This window comes from Crocodylus porosus, unplaced genomic scaffold, assembly GCF_001723895.1.
Source record: "Crocodylus porosus isolate Cpor-Errol unplaced genomic scaffold, CroPor_comp1, whole genome shotgun sequence".
Taxonomy (NCBI): domain Eukaryota; kingdom Metazoa; phylum Chordata; order Crocodylia; family Crocodylidae; genus Crocodylus; species Crocodylus porosus.
Window position 1 is genome coordinate 228,103,755 of NW_017728886.1, and position 19,763 is coordinate 228,123,517.

Below are 19,763 nucleotides of genomic sequence, written 5' to 3' on the forward strand. Positions count from 1 at the left end.
GACTGTTGCTGACATGTTGCGACCTGGCAGGGATATGGTCGTTCTTAAGTACCTCTGTTCTTTTTTCTCTGGGTGACTTTTCTGGGTGTGTTCCTGTAAGACATTATTGTGCTTGGTTGACTCTACTGTTTATGTATGATATGGGTTGGCAACCTATGGCCCACATAACCTATTGATCCAGCCCATGGACAAGGAGCTTTGGTGCAATTGGGTAGTGGAAGACTTCAGGAGCAGTCATTTTTCCCCAGCCAGCACAGGGAAAAGTGACGGTGATGAGCACTTTCTCCATGGTGGTGGAGGGAAAAGTGATAGCAGTGAGCAATATACTGGTGGTAGGGAAAAGGGACAGCAGTAGCTGGGTCCTAGCACCCACCATCCCAGCTGCTGGCCTGACTCTTATCCAAACTGGTTAAATTCGGCCTGCAGCCTTAAAAGATTTCTGACCCTTGATGTATGAGATAGCTAGGGAAGCTAATGAGGTGGTATTAGGCATTATATACATGCTCTGGGGTTGTGGGGGAGAAGTTAATTAGACCAGCTCTTGGGAGCTGCTGTAATTAGAACACTGCAGCATCCTGTCCTGTATTTCAAAATGACGGTAGGTGCAAAGCTCATTAAATGTTCTTTAACTAAAGCTTGTTGAATGAAAAATCAAGTCTACCATGATGTGTTCTAATCAGAACATGTCGGAGCACGTATATAGGCACCCCTAGGTGGCTGCACCTGAGGGTTCGATAAGGGTGAGTTGGCTGAAACTCAACCTAGATATGACTGAGGTAATATTGGTAAAGTGGGAAGAACAACTAGAAGAAATGACAAAGATGTCAGCTCCTTCAGTTGAGGAACTTTGGTCACAATCTTTTTAAGTACTTTGCAGAATCTTGCAGAATCTTCATCTGGTTCTGGATTTCCTTATAGTGGCAGAAGCAGAGTGCCTCTTATACCCTATGCCTGGCCAGGAGGGTGCAACCTTTTCTTTCAGGTATGTCCTATGAACCATACATTCAGCTGCTGCAAGCTTGATGCAATACAATGTAGCCATGAGGCCATGTATTAGCTTGATCCCTTGGGACCTGAAAGATTATTCACTCCCTGTTCTTTCTTTTCTGATGCCACTGACAGTGTTGAGATCAGGTAAAGCTCTTCAGCTAACACCTAGTGGTTTAAAGAATGGAAAGTGTCTAGAGAGGGCAACTTCGGTGAGATGTATTCAACTTTGCAATTTGCATTCCCCATTGATCCATCACAAACTGATTTTACTGAGGTCACTCCAGAGCTCAGAGTGTCAATCTTTATGTAGCAGTCTGGGGATTTGTAAATGATGATTAGAGCACAGAGCTACCTGCTGCATCCAGGAGCAGACTCTGCTCCATGAGCTCTCAGGGTTATTGTAAAGAACTTTCTTACTTAACACAAGGCTTTCATGCATGCATATAGAGAACAATATGCACCAAGGCTTGGATGGCTACATTAAAAAAAATCTAAACAGATAAACCTACAATTTCTTCCTGTACAAAATTAGCAAAATGTTTCAGTCTAGATTTTAGCTTCTAAAGGCACTTCAAGAGAGATGATGAAGTGCATTACACCCATGGCTGATCCTTGGAGTTATTCTGTTTATGGAGAAAAAGTGGGCATAATGTCTGCCTGTGGGTGTACAGAGGTATGTCACTTCCATACCCTGTTATGTTTGACTTATTACCAGTAGTCTTGGCTTACTCAAGTGCTGTATAACTGATTAGTTTACCCTGCTGCACACTATTCTTCCCAGATCCTAAATGTTAATGATCTGTAGCCATGCTCCCTCATATTGACCTTGCCAAAAAATAAGGAAAGGTAAAATCTGATCAGATATAATAGCACAAGTGATTCAATAAATAAATTCAATAAATAGCCTTTTCTTGTTGGGTCTGTACTGAACCACTATCTCTGTAATTAGGAATTAGTGGTAGGTAACTTTTAGATAAGACCCAGAGCAATGGCCCTGACAAGAATGGTTTTTACAAACTCACAGAGCTTTTCCTAAAAAAGACTTGCCTAAATGCAGCTTATTTATTCCATGCTCCCTTTTGGAGAATGGATATGTTACTTCCTGTCTTGATGTGTTGCTATAACTAGCTGCTGCCTTCAACACCAGAATTGGCTGGTGAATAAAATTATTTATATACTATGCACAATAGTCTATAAAATTATTTATATACTATGTAGTCCATACAGCTTGTATAAGTTACAATTTGCTAAAAATAAAAGCAATAACAAACACAGGGCCCCATCTATTGAGAAACAATAGACACAGATAGCAAAATATCTTGAATTTCCAGTTTTGTGCCCAAACTGTTTCCATTTTTTGTCAGCATTCCCAAAAGCAGCATTGGTTCTTCTGATAGGAGCATTTCATCATCTCTGCACACGTCATCTGACAATGGGCGAAAAGGATTCAATATTTGATCTGATGATATGAAACAACTGCTTTGATGGCTTTCTTCAGCTTGCTTACCAAAAACCTTGCTTGACAATTTATTTTGAACATCTGGTGCACTATTATTGAGCGTCTATTTATAAAATTGTCCTTGACAAAACTGTGGCCTCTCTCATAGAAGTGTCTGTCTTCAATCAGTTTCTGTGTGTCTTGTGGCAATAGGATATTTTACAGACATTAGTTCCTAATTGTCCAAGGTTTTCTTATACAAATCAACATTCCTTTCTGGAGCTACTTTATTTATATATGGTTTCCATTAACAGAGCTGTTTCTGCATGCAACATAAATGAAAACAACTCTATTAGAGAAGCTGCGAGTCATTCCTGTCATTTTATTAAATAAATTATTTCAAGATCTCAGACAAGGCATAAAAAGGCTATAACAAATGGTTAGGGATTCCTCAAAATACACACGAGCCACTTCTTTGTTTCTGCATTTCTTTTAAATTCATTTAAAAATCTCCATTCCTCTTTACCAGAGCTGGAGAAATAATTATAAGCACATTGACAAAAGCTTCAATACATAATGAGGTGGGAGAAAAAGCAAACATGCTTCTCATTCAAGAACAAAGATGCAACATGAAAAGATTTTGTATACTATTATTACATGAGTGCATCAGACATCCAGTAAGGAAATGTTAGGATGTGATGACAGTTCTGTAGCTGTCATACATGTAACTCAAGGCACACTCCTGCTTCTGTTGAATATTTAGATATAACCTTCTACTGTTACTTTTAAAGATAATTAACCTCTACCTTACAGACAGTGGACCAAATTCTGCTTCTATATGCCACTGAAATGTAATGTGGTTGAGCCATGCTATTTGTTTTATCTATTGTTATATCGATGAGCATCCTCAAGAATTTTCCTGCCTTAGTGCATGCAACATTGCTTTTGCTTTCTGATCTTGGTTTTTTTCATTTATCAGAACCTCTTTACTACAGCAACTGATTCTTCTTTCTTCTCTGTTCAAGTCCATCAATTTTCAGTGTGGAAGTTTGAAATAATAGTATACCCAGATACCTCATAAAGCTATCTGGGCGAAAGTCACCTTTCTAATTGTCAGGTGTAGGTTGCAGAATATTGTTGTTTCCCTATCTCCTTATCAAATCAATGCCAGCACCAATCCTGGCTCAGGAAACAGCTTGGATGTATGAGGAGGAGATGATAATGAGGCCAGTAAATACTACTGAATTAGAAACGGAGTTTTGTGTGTTTGACCAAAAAGATTCAGTGTTCACCAGAGTAATCCTACATGTATGTATTGCCTTTCGGTTTTGTGCATGGACAAAATGGAAGAATCTAAGCTTCCTTCACTGACCTTTTAAGGAAAATGTTAGATGAGACTGAGTTTAGTGGGCTGCCAGGGCAAGAGAGGAGAACAGGAAAGAGTTAACAGCCTGATACAGGTTATTTGCAGCCTTTTACTGTCCCAATTTTCTTCTGCTAGGATTTCTAATAAATAATATACCAGCCAGATACTTCATTCCAATCTCTGCTGAACTTGATCTGTTAAAAGGGTTTTGCAGTCTATGGCCCACCAAGTAAGAATACACCATCTAGTGGCAGAATATTCTGCTTTAGAACCAGCTGTGTTAATTTGTCCCACTGTTAGTGAAAGGCTGTTGACCCCTGGGTTATACTGTACCAATTCTGTTTGACCCTATAAATATTCAATGAATTGCAAGAAAATAAACATCATGTAGGAGACAAAGCATTGTGTTTAAATTGGAGAGCATATTTTTATGTCTAGAGTAAAATCTTGGTCCTAGTGACGTTCATGCGTATTTTGAATTTGAACTCGGTGGAACCTGGATTTTAAGCCAAAGATTTTCTTGTTATAGACTTGAATTAATAGTTTCAGACAGAGCTAAATGGTTATATTGACCTGAGTATTTTGGAAGAGAATTGGGGTGGCTTTGTTTGTTTTAGAGTGTTTTTATGTACAGTATAGTCTGATTTTCGGTGCCTCCATTTTTGGGGGTGCCCATCTTAGCTGCTGTGGTTCCCTTGCTTTACCTGTGGCAGGTTAGGGTGTTATGTCTTGTCTTGTGCCAGGGCTGATGGTAGTTTTACAAAGAGTTTAGATTATGGATTGTATAAAATGTTTTGGATAGGGATGCTCCTGGTTCAGGCAGGGGGTTGGACTAGATTGCCCCAGGAAGTCCCTTCTCTGTGATTTCTGTGAAATTGAAACCAAAGAGGAAGCACTCATTACTTTATAGAAGATGAGCTCTCTTGAAGTGTCTCAGCTCAGGTAGTCAAAATCATGAGTAATCCTTTTGAGAAATTTAGTCCAGTGTCCCTTGATGAGTTGACATCAGACAGCATGAGGCTGATCCCTCTTCTTGTTGAGCAACTCCTGTAAGTTTTTTTGTTCATTTAACTTTGGTTAAAGTCAGTGAGACTAAGCATGTGTGGAAAATTACTTGCATTCTTCGTTGTTTATAGATTGAGACCCTCTCTCAGAATATGTTGTCCTAATTTAAAAAAAAATACAAAGCACTGAAAAATAACAGTATTCACATCCAAGTTGAAAGGTACCCTGGGTAGAATTTAGTTTTCTTATCAACTCTTAAAATTCTAAATTACGTTTTGAAAGCTGGTTAATAGGACTGTGCAGTGTTTCCACGTGGATCTAGCAGTTTGCAGGTGGATGTTTAGCATTCTGCTGCCTTGCTCTTTGTCACTCACCATCTCAGTCCCATACGCAACAAGTCCAAGTAAGATAAATTGAAGAGGAATATTTCTGTATTTCACTTCCAGGTGCACAACAGCTGGTGAAGGCTGAGGGACACTGGCACTGCAAGCTATAAATTCTGCTAGAACTTTGGCCACTTCCCATCGTGCTAGCTTTCTCACATTAATAATCACTGCAAATGAGAAAATGGGAGCTCAGGTGTGTTCTGTCACTTTGCTTTCTATCATTTTCACAAATTCACCTGGTTTGGATTCACAGTGGGGCCTTGAAAAGTGACAGGCAGAAATCTGTGATTTATACAGCAGTGGAAAAATTAGAGCAGAGCTTCGGAGTGCTGCTTTAGTTAAGGCTGTGTCAGTGTTTCCATATGAAAGCCTTGTGTTCAACTGTTTATAATTTGGCCATAAAATGTCACTTCAGGCTGCCATGTGGCATGCAAGTTCTCCATGCCAGAGGGAATTTTAAAATAAAATGTATGAGAAAATCTGGTGCTTTTGAAGCCATTAGAATACACATACGCACACACGACTAGAAATCCCAAAGAGAAGGGTAAATGTGTATACTGTGCTTCTGACAATGCTGTTCAAACATTTTTTTTCAGAGATGCACAAATCCTGACTTACTTAACCTTAACCAGTAACGGGTAAGTACCCTGTCCTCCTGGCCCTAGCACTGGCTCAGAGTTCTGGCTGGTCTGCCAGGGTGAAGCCTCATTGGTATATGAGGAAGTGCTGTGCAGGCCAGTCGCAGAGGAGAGCTGCCTCATTGTGTGCCCAAGAAAATCTGAGACCAGCATACATGTTTTCATACTGAAATGCATTTGGACAATGCTTTGCATCTTGAGGGTTTGTTTAGCTGACTTGCAGACTACATCACTGTAATATCTTTATACCCAAATACCTTTTGTGGCAGATTGAAGTAAGTCTTGCGTAGGGCTGCCTGCTGCTTAACTTCTCCTTATGCCAAATGAATGTCATATATTTCCTGTCTCAAATGAACTGCTCAGCTATCTCTGCAGATCATCACCAATGTGATGAGTCAAGCCTTGGACCAAACTCTGAAGGAAAAGGAAAGTGCTGCAGGAGAATATGGTGTTACATGCGGCGGACCCAAATAATAACATATTAAAGATGGGAGCTGTGGAATTTTGGTTGATTTGTGATAAAGGAAAAATGGAGATGAAAAATACCATCAGTATCTAATAGGGAGCACTGAAGCAAGAACCAAACACCAAGTTACTGTTCAAAGTAACACAGTAATTTCTGATATAGGTATTATCAAAAATGTAGAAAATTAATATTCTGTAAAATTAAAATGATATGAGAGATAATAATAAGATAACTGCAATAATGGTAGGAGTACAGGGTAGCCTTGGCTCCTTGACACCTTACAAAGGTGTTTCAGAAACTAACGGTAGTTTTGAAATAAAATCATTCTATACACAATGATCATTTACTGGCTGCCATCACTTCTGCACTTAGTCATAAATGATAAGCGCATTTGACAATGCCACAATTAGTGCTCCCTGTTGCTGTGTCGTTTCTCATGTTGTTGCAGACACAGTGTGGGCAGCCATTTTGCTGTTAGTTTTTGAAATACTCACATGGGAAGATCAATTCCACCCCAAAAAATTCACTCCAAATCAGCATTAGAAAATTTAACATAAAATGCTCAGTCTGAATGTAATTAAATTCATAAACTACTTGTATGATATTTATTGGCATTCATTTTTCAATAGTTACAACTGATAATTCTTTATTTGTGATGTGCAATTGGGCTCTTAAGTTGTGGGCTGTAATTTCTGCTTTCAAAATAGGTCCTGGCTATTTTTTATTTAAACAGGTATGCCCATAAGCATTCATAAAGAGGAGGCAGGAACTTGTAACTAAATTTGAGATAACCTGGATTTCCTGGCTACATTCCTGGCCCAGCCACAAATGCCTTGTGCACCTGTGGTCAAATTTCTTAATCTCTTTGTGCTTCATCTCCCCTGTGTGTACAATGAGATTATTGATCCATGGCTACCCTACAGATGAGCTATGAAATGCTGTGATGAGCATCATAGAAATGCTTGCTTTCTTATTCGCAAAAAAATTCTGAACAAAAATTCATTCATAACTCTGCTTTTGACAAGTTAAACCAGAGGGGCATAAGCAAGGAAGCAAATTCATGCAAATGTTTGCAGACACGTTTTGTAGGATTTACAAAGTTCAGATTGCATCACAAAGCCCAGATTAGAGAGTACAAAAGAATAACACTGTGGCACAGAGGTTTCACTGGCTAGTCCTGTCCCCTGTGCAGTCCCTTTTGCCCTGCTTTTCCCTGCACCATGCACCTTCCCTGCAGCAGCTGCATCTCCACCAGGTACAGCAAAACAATGGCAGTAGTGTGAAGTGCTAGAGTGGCATATAGCGGTTTTCTGCCATTGGGGCAGGTGTCCATTTTGCCACCTACGCAGGTACTGACAACTCCCCAAAATCATGGGTGTTCAGCAGCACAAAAGAAAGTGTCTCCCTCTGCCTGCCCTTTCCCCCCTACAGCAGCAGAAACTACATTTCCCAGAATTTCCCATTCACTCCTGCACCAGTGCTGCAGCTGTTTTCTTTTCCCCCTTTGCTGGCTGGAATGTGCAGAGTGTGAGGGGGAGGGAGGTGGGCATGCGAGTGAGAGGGTGAAGCACCACCCTAGCTTCCTTCCTGTGTTTGGTAGTGCTTGGGGGTTGTGCCCCACTAGATCACCCATATACAGGTTGCACTTACAACCTTTCACAGTATTAGCCTAAGCAGTTAGCTTATCAATAGGCTTTACAAAGGCTACTTCCAGAAGTCCTTTACCTAAGCAAAAGGGAAAGTGTCCAGAAAACATAGCAGGACTAAAAAGGGAGTAGTGAAGCCAGGAGAACACAGTATCTGAGGTATGAAGAATTGCTGTTTCAATCACAGTCAGTATGAGCATTTTTATTTATTACATGTTATAAAAAGTTTATTGCCCATTTTACAGCTCTAGCTGCCGAATGTTTGATTTAACCAGAAAACATGCTAGCAATTTGCTTGCACCATCTAAGCAAGCTTTTCATGTTCTGGAAGCTGTGACAGCTTGGCCCATACTCTTTCCAAAATTTTTGTTAGTGCACACAGATACTTCTGGTAAAAGGAAGAACTTTATAAGGGAAAAAGTCTATACCTGACCTGTAAAATTCAGGAGCTTATGAGAGATCAGAGGCTGGTTTGGAGAGGTCAAAATAGCAGCACCTAAAGACAGTGACAGGCCTAATATGCATTGGATGTACCTCTAGTCTCAGGGTGTGTGTAGATGAAATGGGCCCTAAATTGAAGTGGTGGGTTTTAAAAAACACTTCTTCACTTGAGGGATGATAAAACCCCCATGTCATGCACACACCTCGCTGACTTACCTGCCTCTCCATTGGGGAGGGGAGGGTGAGTGGCTGGTGGGTGGAGTGGTCCCTGGGCTGCGGGGGTGGGATGGTGCTTCCCTCCGTGGCAGCAGTGCCTCCCCCCAGGTGGCACCTGCCCACAGGCACCTGGCTCAGGTGGTCCTGGGGGGCAGTGCAGCTGCAGATGGAAGCACGGGGTCCCCGTGCAGCTCAGGCAGGCAGGCAGGCTTCGGGGATGGGGGGAAAAGATGAAGCTCACCACTTTTCTTGGGTGGAACCTGCCTTCCTGGGCTGCTGCCAGGCTGCCAACAGGGCTTCCTGCATAGCCATGGAGCTGCACAGAGCCCAGTGCTTCACTCCACAGCTGTAGGGGCAGCAAAGTAAAACTTCTCAAAGGAGTTTTAGTTTGCTGCACCTCAAGTCATTTAAGGTGCATTACACTGCCAAATTTCCTACAGCAACTGGAATTAATGTGCAATACACCACCAGGGTTTGCAACAACTGACACTATTAAAGTGGTACAAAAGCATTTAGCCCACTTTAAAGCATCATGCACACATGCCTCTTGTTTCATCTACACATGGCCTCACTGGGTAATTTTAGGGAGGGAGGACTAGAAGGGACCGCCTGGGCCATCAACCAGTTCCCTGCATTCACAAACCATCATTAAACAAAGGCATCTCTAAAATTGCCATCTTTAAAATACCTCTGGTCTGTTTTAGTATTATACAATACTGCCTGGTTGTCTCAGCTAGGGTAGAGGTTGGGTTTGACAGGCAAGGAGAAAGCCCAGCTCCTGCCATGGTAAGGTGTGAGGGAGTGCTTGTGTTCAGATGTGTCAGAGCACTTCCTGTGACTGTTCTCATAGAGCTAGAGGGAGAGAGAGGGAGAGAATAGTTTCTCTGCATCCCATTGGCCAGCTGGGAGAGGTTTGATGGAGCCAACTGGCTCTCATGATCCTCTCCTCCCAGGGCCAGATTAATGCATAGGCAAACTAGGCAGATGCCTAGGGCCTTAAGTGAAGAAGGGTCCCAGTTGTGCTTATTTTACAAATTCTAGTTACTGAGGGAAAAAAAGTAGGGGCCCATGAGTTTGTTTGCTTAGGGCCCACTAAAGGTTAATCCGGCCCTGTCTCCTCCTTCTCCATTTACAACTATTCTGGGCATTTGGTGACCAGTTTGAAACTAGTACCCACTGTCCTGCCCTCTCTCTTTATCGTTTCAGGCTGTAACTGGGGATGTTCCAAGCTGTATTTCCAGGATGCATTAGGTCTGACCAGATAGCCTGTTTTGGGATAAAGAGTGAAATTTTCCTTTTGGCCTAAATTGTCATGGAGTGTATCTTTCTCCCACCATGTGGAGGGCCAGATTCACATTAAAATGAGCGGGCATTGGGAATTGTTAATGTTAGGAGACAGCGTAGGAACGTTCATATCTTGCAGCCAAGACTGTGCTGGAGTAGGCAGCTGAAATGTCCAGCTCCAGAGGAAATAGGAATAAGAAACTCAGGAATGACTACCAGACCTTTAGCCTTTAGGGAGAAGAGGAAAAAATAAGTCTTCACAGATTGAGGGACCACTCGTGTATATACACCTTCCCCCTCAAAGAGAGAATGGCAACAGCTTTTAGAGATGAGCTGAATCAAAGGGATTACAGTGAAAAGAGACAACCCTGATGTACTGGTTATAGTGTGAAGCTGTTTAAACCCAAACTGAACCTAATAAAATACCTGGGATTTGAGGGCAGGAAAGCAGTAGCTAACACATCCCTTCATTGTTGAATTTAATAAACTGGCAGCCACCCCCTTAAAATCCTTTCTAATATCAGTTTGACTTGCTTTTGCATCCGTGCATTAAGATTCCTTCAGAACACAGGGATGCACCATATATTGCTCAGCAGATATGGAAACTTAAGACTATTTTTGAAGAAGAATGCTAGCAGGTAGTGAATACACTCTGCAAATTCCAATCCAAAATAAATTGGACTGGGATATTGCACCTTGAATACACGTTCTAGGTACAATATTCCAATCCAGTTTATTTATGTATCACCTTGGATTCACATCTTCAAGGGAGGGCAACAAAGGAACACGGCTAGAAAACAGTAAATGTACTTATACAATAAGCAACACAAAAATCCTAGTCAAGAGCAGAGTGTCCCAAGTTGCATTAAGAAAAACAAATACATAGTATAAGATTCAATACTATGTGCTGTTAAGTGGAAAGAGGGACTTTAAAAATGTGTCAGGCAAGGTTTTACACAAAGGTCAGACCTAGTAACTTTTTTACATGAGCAAGAACATCATGTTGGTTTCTAAACTGAGGTGTCTAGTAGTATTACACTAATAAGCTACTGAAATGTAACTGCAGTTAGTAGCATTGCACAGGCATAAATGAGCCCATAATTTGAGTTTGTGTTTGGGGTTAGTGACTGGATGTGTTTTAAATATCTGAAAAAAAGGCAGGAAGAAAAATGCACTAGAAAATACATAATAGAGCAGATTGGTTACTGTGGGGTATTTGTTTTGCTTTCAAATTCATCAGAAACAAAGAGCTGTGAAAATATTGTGACTAATCTGGAAAATATCTCCTAGGAATAGAAATATACTTTGCTACACCTGTCTGGAAGGTGAGTATTTTGCTCCTCTGAAAAACCTTTTTGAATACGAGGAGGAAAACATTGGGAATACATAAAGTCTATTTGGAATAAACAGGAATGTAAATCAGTCACGGATTCAGTCAGCTTTCAACTCAAGAATGCATTGGCTTGGGAAAAGATTAACTATAAACAATATTTCTTTCCCAGGCTGCTCTTAGAAGAAAACAGCTGGTTTTGATTAAGCAAATGAAGATCAAAAAAGAACAGAGATAAAAACGTGTTTAGTATCTGACCTAGGATACATATAGCAACTAGAAAGAAACGTGTTTCCTATGCTTTCTTAGTTGAGGGAAGGATAAAGATAAAGTATACTGTTTTAGTGTATACAGCAATGCATTATTTATAGAGGTTCTGTATGGTAGAAACCCAAGGTAGCTCTAAATAGTAGAGTTGCTACTTTCCCTTATTGTAACTCACCTAAAACCAATTCGAAGAGTTATGATCTGGGTACAACACAAGTTACAACTTTATAAAGTGAGTAATACTATAAGGTATCTAATGGCAAAATACCAATTTTATACCTAGATATTCCATCTTTATTGCTGCATATTGAATCAATCTGGAAAACTGTTGAGCCAGATAATAGGCTTTGTCTTGCCAATGTTTTTTAAGCCCTAGGAGCAGAAAGTGGGGTGGAGCCAGAGAACAATAAATGTAGCTTGTAGTTGAAATTGCGGTCAATGAGGTTTGAAATGCAGACAAGGGCATAGTAGGTGAAAAGTAAGACAGAAAGATTGGCTCTAACAAACCAGAGGAATTTATGACAGCACAAATTATCAACCTCAGAAAAAACTAGGCAGTCCCTTATGGAATAGTCAGGAAGCAGGACACATTATTTTTGTTCAGGGTTGAAATTCTTTTTAGGATACTTTCTCCTGGGCAGTGCTGAAAGAGTCACTGTTTACCCTTATATATTTGATAGTCTGAGTCTGAATACATTTCATATTTTGTCACATGACAGCTGTTGACGCTTTTTTTCTCTGCTGACTTGCATGTCTCAGTGTGGGTGTCTCTCCCTAGCCAGCCTGACTTTGGTTGAAAAGCCTTTCTTAGGAGTCTTAGTATTTTCTGGAGTACCCAAAATTATACTTTCACCTTCAACAGATCTTTCAATCACAAACAAAGCTGACCTGAACTGGCTTAAATGAGATGTGAAAACATACTTTGCTGCGCCTCTGTGATTTACTTGCCTTTTGGGAGGAGGGGGCTGGAATTGGGGAATTGATTTTGGATAAATTGCAGCAGTACTAACATAGAACCCAAATCAATTTTGGAGTTTCAGAATAGATCAAATCATTATTTTTCCTTCATCTTCAATTTCATGTGATTATTCATTTAATAGTTTTAGACCTGCTGCTATTTCTGCATGTGCTTATTTTTAAGCTTAAGAAAAACCATAGTAACTTACAGGAAATAATCATGTGCTTAAAGTTAAGCATATGTTTAAGTGTTAGCATGATTAGGACCTGCATAAGGACTACAGGGAAAAACTAAAATATCATAAGATACTTGTGAGAGATTTATAGAAAAATATTTTATGTTGAAAATAAATATTGTAATATACATTTGCCAAGCAATTGCAGATATCCTCTCTATAAAAATTGGCCAACTGTTTATTTCTTTCAGAAATGCACGAAAACCTCTAATGCATTGGTAAAATGAGATACTTGAGCTCATTAAATGATTTACTCTCAGCAATAACAGGTCAGATCCAAATTTCCACAAGACTCAGGGATAATAAGATTCACTGTAGACCATTCTAGTGGTGAAACCAAGTCACTAAATACAATTCAATCCTCTCCGTACCTTGCAGATCACTAAATGACTGATGGATGTGATGGACTGATGGTAGCCCAGCTGGTCCAGGCCATACAGTAGAAAGCAGAGTGCAGAAGGGCTCATATGGGATATCAAGAACCAGTGGTGGCAAGTGAAAGCTATGGAGATCCAGAGTTTCTCTGATCAATATAGCATGAGAAGTCCATCCACGGTCCAATGGTCCAACCCCCTTTTGATCCCAGGATGGCTTCACCCATCTAACAGATAATGTATCCATCAACCAATGCTGGAAGAAGCACTTCAATATTCTACTCAACTGTGAATCTGAGCTGGTGGTCTCAGCTGCCGCCATTGAGTCCGTCCCTCAACACCTAGTAATATAACCTCTTTGTGATCCCCCACCCTTCAGGGAAGTTTGGCATGCCATCACTTAGACCAAGAACAATAAGGCGCCAGGATCAGATGCCATTCCTGCAAAGGGCTTCAAAGCTGGTGGACCAGCACTAGTGCAAAAACATCACCAACTTATCATCAAACTATGGGTTATTAAGGAAGCTCCACCTGACTTAAGAATGCTAACATTGTGAATAGCTTCAAAAAGGGGGACAAGTCAGTGTGTGGGAACTACCGAGGCATTGCCCTGCTCTCTATTGCTGGGCAGATTCTTACTTGCATCCTTTTGAATTGCATCTTCCCCCTTGTCAAAGATGTCCTTCCAAAATCCCAGTGTGGCTTTAGACCATCACGGGGTACCACCAGTATGATTTTTGTTGTGCAACAGATCCAGGAGAAGTGTAGAGAGCACCATCAGGAGCTGTTTATGGCATTCATTGACGTAGCCAAGGTGCTCAACTCCATTAATTGTGAAGCCTTATGGAAGGTGCTGGCTAGTTTTGGTTGTCCACTGAAGTTCATCAGCATCCCCAGGCTACTCCATGATGGGATGACTACCACAGTGGATCAGAGATAGACTCATTACCATCCATACTGGTGTCAAGCAGGGCTGCATCATTCCCCCAACCCTTTTCTCCATCTATCTTGCTGTGATTTTGATTATCATCCTTGACCACCTTCCTAACAGAATTGGGGTTGAGTATCGGATGGATGGTCAGTTTTTCAACCTGCAATACCTTCACAGCAACATGAAAGTTACCAAGAGTGGCATCACCAACCTTGACAATTGTAACAATTATGTTATCCTCAGTCACACTGACACCAATCTTCAGTCCACCCTTGACCTTTTTTCAGGTGCTTATCATGGCCTGGGATTCTCCCTTAATATTGGGAAGGCCAAGGTGCTCCATCAGCCTGCCCTAGCACAAGCTGTCCCCCTGCTTCCACAAATTACCACTGGTAGAGAACCCCTCGGAAATGTTGAGCATTTCCAATTCCTTGGCAGCCACCTCTCCCAGTCAGTCAGTCTGTAGAAACTGAACATAGGATTTGCTGGGCCAGCATATCCTTCAGAAAGCTGCTTCACCATGTCTTTGCTGACCAAGATTTCCATATAGAAACTAAGATCCGGGTCTACAATGTAGTGGTTATCCTCATGCTCCTTTATGAGTCTGAGATGTACCTTTGCATTAGATGGGAAGACCACAGCACCAATGCCAGCATCCTATCTACAGCTAACATAACCAGCATTGAGGCAAAGATCATGAACTATCAATTCTGCTGGTTACTGTGTGTAGATGTCTGACACTCGTCTACTGAAGCAAGTCCTCTTCTGTCAAGTCAGTCATGGTAAGAGGACCCATGGAGGACAGAGGAAGTGCTACAAGGACACCCTGAAACCATACCTTAAGAAGGGAGGCATCAACCTTACAAACTGGGAAGCGCTGGCTGGTAATAGGTCTCAATGGTGCTGCACCATACATCAAGTTACTGTCCCCTGTGAACAGAACTGTCTTGCTCAGACACTGAGAAGCAGGCAGAGGCAGAAGGAAAGTGAACAATATCTTGGCCAACATCCCCTCCCTCTGCCAAGGCAGTACCTGTCATATCTGTGGAAAAACTTGCAGGACACGGATTAGACTCCTCAGCCATTTTAAAAATCACCAATAATCCCCGCACTCCCCACCAGCAGAAATCATACTCACATCAAGGGATAGCCAAAGGCTCATATTATATTACCATTATGATATATGAATATAAAATTCTAAGTATTAAAAATATAGACAATAAAAAGTCCCACTCACATAAAGAACTCCAACATTAACTTTAACACAACAGTTCAGGTGTTCAGGTATTAAGTACCATGTGAACAAAATTGTTATGCCCTACATTACTATTTTAGACCTTGATTCAATTTTCTTTTAAGTTAATAATAGCCTTTCCTTTAACTATGGTGGATGTTGAAGTCTTTTTTACTTTTTTGACATAATACATCTGAGTAATTATTTATATATGCATATGATTTGTTCTGTACTTTCAAGTTTGATGGTTTATTTTGACAGGAACGGTTCTCTTTTAATTTGATGGACATAGTTTTGTAATCTGGAATAACAGTTTTGTTTAGTCTATGTTAATATAGTACCTTTGTCTAAATGATCTTTGTCTTCTGAGGAATAGATTAAATTATTTTGCTCATAAAAGAAAAGGGTTGTAAATTGGATATACTTATATTCTTTAAGTGCTGAGACAAATTTTGGTAGACACAGTCTAAATTTTGTAGACTGTACAGAACTGAATCGTGTCAGATTATTCACAACCTATGTATAAAGATGAGTAAGGGTTAAAGTATTTGCAAATATGACTAGTGATTTTGGATGCTTCAGTTCTGGAAGACCTATTCTTAGATACATTGGGGTCCTATATGTGCATGCTCAAGAAACATGTAGTTAATCATGTTAGAAATCAGGCAGAAGAACTGCACGCTGTAGACAAGCTAAATCAGAGATACTGTAAACTATTATGATCTTGAGCTAACTTTATCAGATGTTGTGAAAGAGCAAGCAGTGTATAAAATGGAGAGAGTGATTTGAAGGCAGGAAAGGAGGGAAGAGAGGGGCTGGGGGAGAGGGAACAGAGCTAGGAGAGGCAAACAAGTGTCAAAATAGGAACAAAAATGGCACAAAAGCTAATCCAAATAATGAGCTTAGAATCCACAGTCCCTGTTTAAACTATATGTAACACAATCTAGTGTATGGATAATGTCTTGTTCCCTAATTTCCCATTCAAGTTGTTTTTTAATGCCTTGTTGCCTGTAAGCAGCAATTTTGAGGTCATCGATATAATGTCCAGGGAGATAAATGTGTTGTTCCAAAGGGCTGCATGTCTTTATGTATCTTATGTCAGATTCATTCTCGCACATAGGGATCACCCTGTATGTGCAATATAGACATCAGGGGGCCACTGTAAGCAAGGGTTGGCATATATGACATTGGTAAGAGTTGGAGGTGAATGAACCTTGAATGATATCTTCTGTGTTCTTCAGTCCAATGACAATATGATCTGTTTTGATGAAGTGGTACAGCTGGTATCTTAGTCTATTGCTAGGCCAGGTGCCTTGGTGAGAATGGAAGTTAAGTAGCATGTGCTTGAGAGACACCATTTAAGGTTGGGGGGGCTGTCTGTAAGCGAGAATAGTTTTGTCCCTCCATGCTATCCTTTTCCAGGAGCATTGGATGTCATTAATGATGTAACTAAGGTGTTCAAGCTAGCAGCTGTGGGTGACAACCAGCAGGATTCTGTCATTCTTGTCTTGGGGTTGGTATTGTAGCAGGCTGGAGCAAGGTCTGAGTCTGGCTTCGTTGATTTGAGTGGCTGCAGTTTTGGGATTGTATTGTAACGGTAGGAATCCATGCTCCTAAGCCTTAAGGCATGCATCCTGGTTGGTGGGATCAGAGCTTTAGATTGTAATGTAGAGCTTGGCTATAAACAGTAAATCTAGTAATGTGCTTAGGTTGAAAGCTGTTGGTGTGAAAGTAGGTGTGGCAGTCAGTTTCTGAAACAATGTGGTAGCGAAAATGATGTTCAGAAAAATCAGGCCTCTCTGACATGCTTCAGTTTGGGCTCCCCAAATGCCCTTCCCCTTTGGAAAATCTTTATCTCTAGTTTTCTGTAGAGCCATGAGGTCAATAGTAGTCAATAAATTGTAAATACTGTTTAATTATCGATGCCAGGAAGAACTAAGTTTGCAAACTCCTGGTCACTGATAATTTTCCCATCTATTTGCATGTGTATGCATGCCTAACTGGGCAGTGACAGCTGTTTGTAATGCCAGCTTGTGATTTCCATATTTTATATGTATATAACGTAATGTATTTGTAAATTGATATCTTCAGTGGTGAGTCTCCTTCTGAATTGCATTTAGCACTGTAAAGTGCTGCGAAGTGACTGTAATGGCCCATGGGAGAACACCCGCCAAGCTAACCTAATTTATGCAAGGAGCTGAGCAGTTCTTTTAGCAGCCTAGAATCTGGGTGGCATAAAGACACCATTATTAGTGCATAAACCTTCCCATAAGCCACCATTGTTATGCTCCTGCATAAACCTTCCTGAAATTCCAGCAGAGAATCATGCCCATTAACATAGGTGGATTAATAGCTGGACCAGGTGGGCAGTAGCTCTGGGCCCTTCAGGAAACGGGGTCCCCAGAAGGGAGAGGCAAGCAGTGCGGGCGGCATGCATATGTGCATATGCAAGCTGGACACAGCCTTCCGGCATTCCTCATGACCAGGAACCTGCCGGCCGTCTGGTAGAGAAGAAGGAGCAGAGCAACCCAGCAGAGCTACACAGCCCAGAGCCCACTTGCTGAATGGAGGTAAGTTTGTGGAAGGCAAAAGGGGGCATGGAAATTGAAGTCCCACAGTGAGGGAGGGTACTGGGGCCGGGGCAGCAGGGGCTAGGGTTACAGTGCTGCACAGCCCCAGCTAGGGCAGTGCATGTCTGGGGCAGGGCGCAGGATGGAGGCATGGGCAGGTGGCTTGTCCAGGGGACTGGAGGTGTGGGGTCCCCAAACCAAAGGCATAGACAGTGTGGAGAGACCCGAGAAAATACTAGTTCAAACTGTTGGGCAAATTATTTTAAAAGCTCTATATCTGAAGCTAGGCTTCGGAGTGAATGAGGTGCTTAGCATACTTGGAAAATCTTCAATCTACTTACTTACATACCTAAAGCCTTTAAAGCTTAACTTTAGGGCTCTGTGTTTTTAAAATTTTTAAAGCCTTGCAAATAGCAACTTTTGCAACTATTTAGTTGGTCTAATAAAAGATATCACATCTACCCAAAGACTACAGGTCAACATTCCACTCCTTCCACCTTCCTGGATCATCTAGGAAGAACAAAAAACACCTGCAGATGCTCTCTTTGCCTGAACAAGGGTGTTTGTACCCAAAAGTTTGCAAAAAACATTTTTTTCCCTACTATTTTAGTTGGTCTAATAAAAGATAGCTTATAGCGGTGGTTTTACCAGTCTGACTGCATTTGCTATGTACAGAGCTATAAGGAATGGAGCATGGCTCCTGGCTAGTTTAACCTTTAAGAACGGCTTATCCCAGAAGCCAATATGCAAAAAATGCCAGTCAATGAAAATGCTACAGGACGGTGGGTGAGAAACAGGTAGGGGTGGAGGGAGGGGAATGTTAACCTGTAGCTGGAGCCTTTGAGTAGATGTGATATCTCTTATTAGACCAACTAAATAGTTGCAGAACCGTTGTTATTTGCAAGCTTTTGCACACCCACATCTTCTCTCAGGCAAAAAAAAGAAAAGAAATTAAAAATGGTGAGAGATATGAAAGATGATCAGAAATCCCTCAGGTAGGAAAAAGCCAGTCTTTAGAAACAGGTGTGTAGGTTGTAGCTGTGTTGGTCTAAGGACACAGGCAGGCAATGCTCTTTGGGTAAGTATGATATCTTTTATTAGACCAATTAATTTTCTTAGCAGGCTTTAAAACCCTTCATCAGGCTGAGGAAGCATCTGCAGTTAGTGTGTGCTCTTCCTGGATGGAATGAATAGGAAGGAGGCTGGAGGCTAGTATACATGCAAGAAAGGCAGTCAGTGAAAATGTAAATTGAGGCATCGGGGGTGAGAGACAGACTGGGAGGGAGGGGGGAAGGTAGATATAAAAGATAAAAATGGAGAGGTACCTGGGGAGTCAGATGTCAGGCAGGATGTAATGTGCCATAAATCCAGTGTCTATATCTAGTCCATGATTTTTTGTAGCCAGGAGGCTGATGAAATGAAGTTCATAGGCTCATCTGTGAAAAGTGTTCTGTAACTTCCCTTTGAGAATCAGAACAGAGAAATTGAAGAGAGAGTGTTTTGTTTGTGAGAAATGTGCCCCAACAGGTAATTGGGTCTTCTTGTTTTTAATAGGTTTCCGGTGTGCATTCCTTCTGGTGCACAGCTGTTGTTTGGTCTCTCCTGTTTATTTTCCATCAAGGCATTTGGTGCACTGAATGAGATAAATAACATTTCTGGAGGTGCAGGTGTAAAACCCAGGAATGCTGATGGTTCTGTTGTGAGGTGTAGCAATTGTGGGGGTGGTGGAGGTGTGTTGGCATATTTTGCATTTCTTCTCCTGGCATCGTTTGGATCCATTCGGTATGTTTTGGGTCATAGGGAGTTTGCTTCTTGTGCTGAGGTTATTGAGGTTTAGTGCTTGCTTGAAGGCTAGGATGGGTGATGCTGGGAAGATCTCTTTAAGAATTGGGTCTCCTTCTAGTATGAGTTGCAATTGTTTGATGATTTTCTGTATAGATTCAATGTTGCTGCAGTACAAAAAGAAAACCCCCATGTATCGCACACCA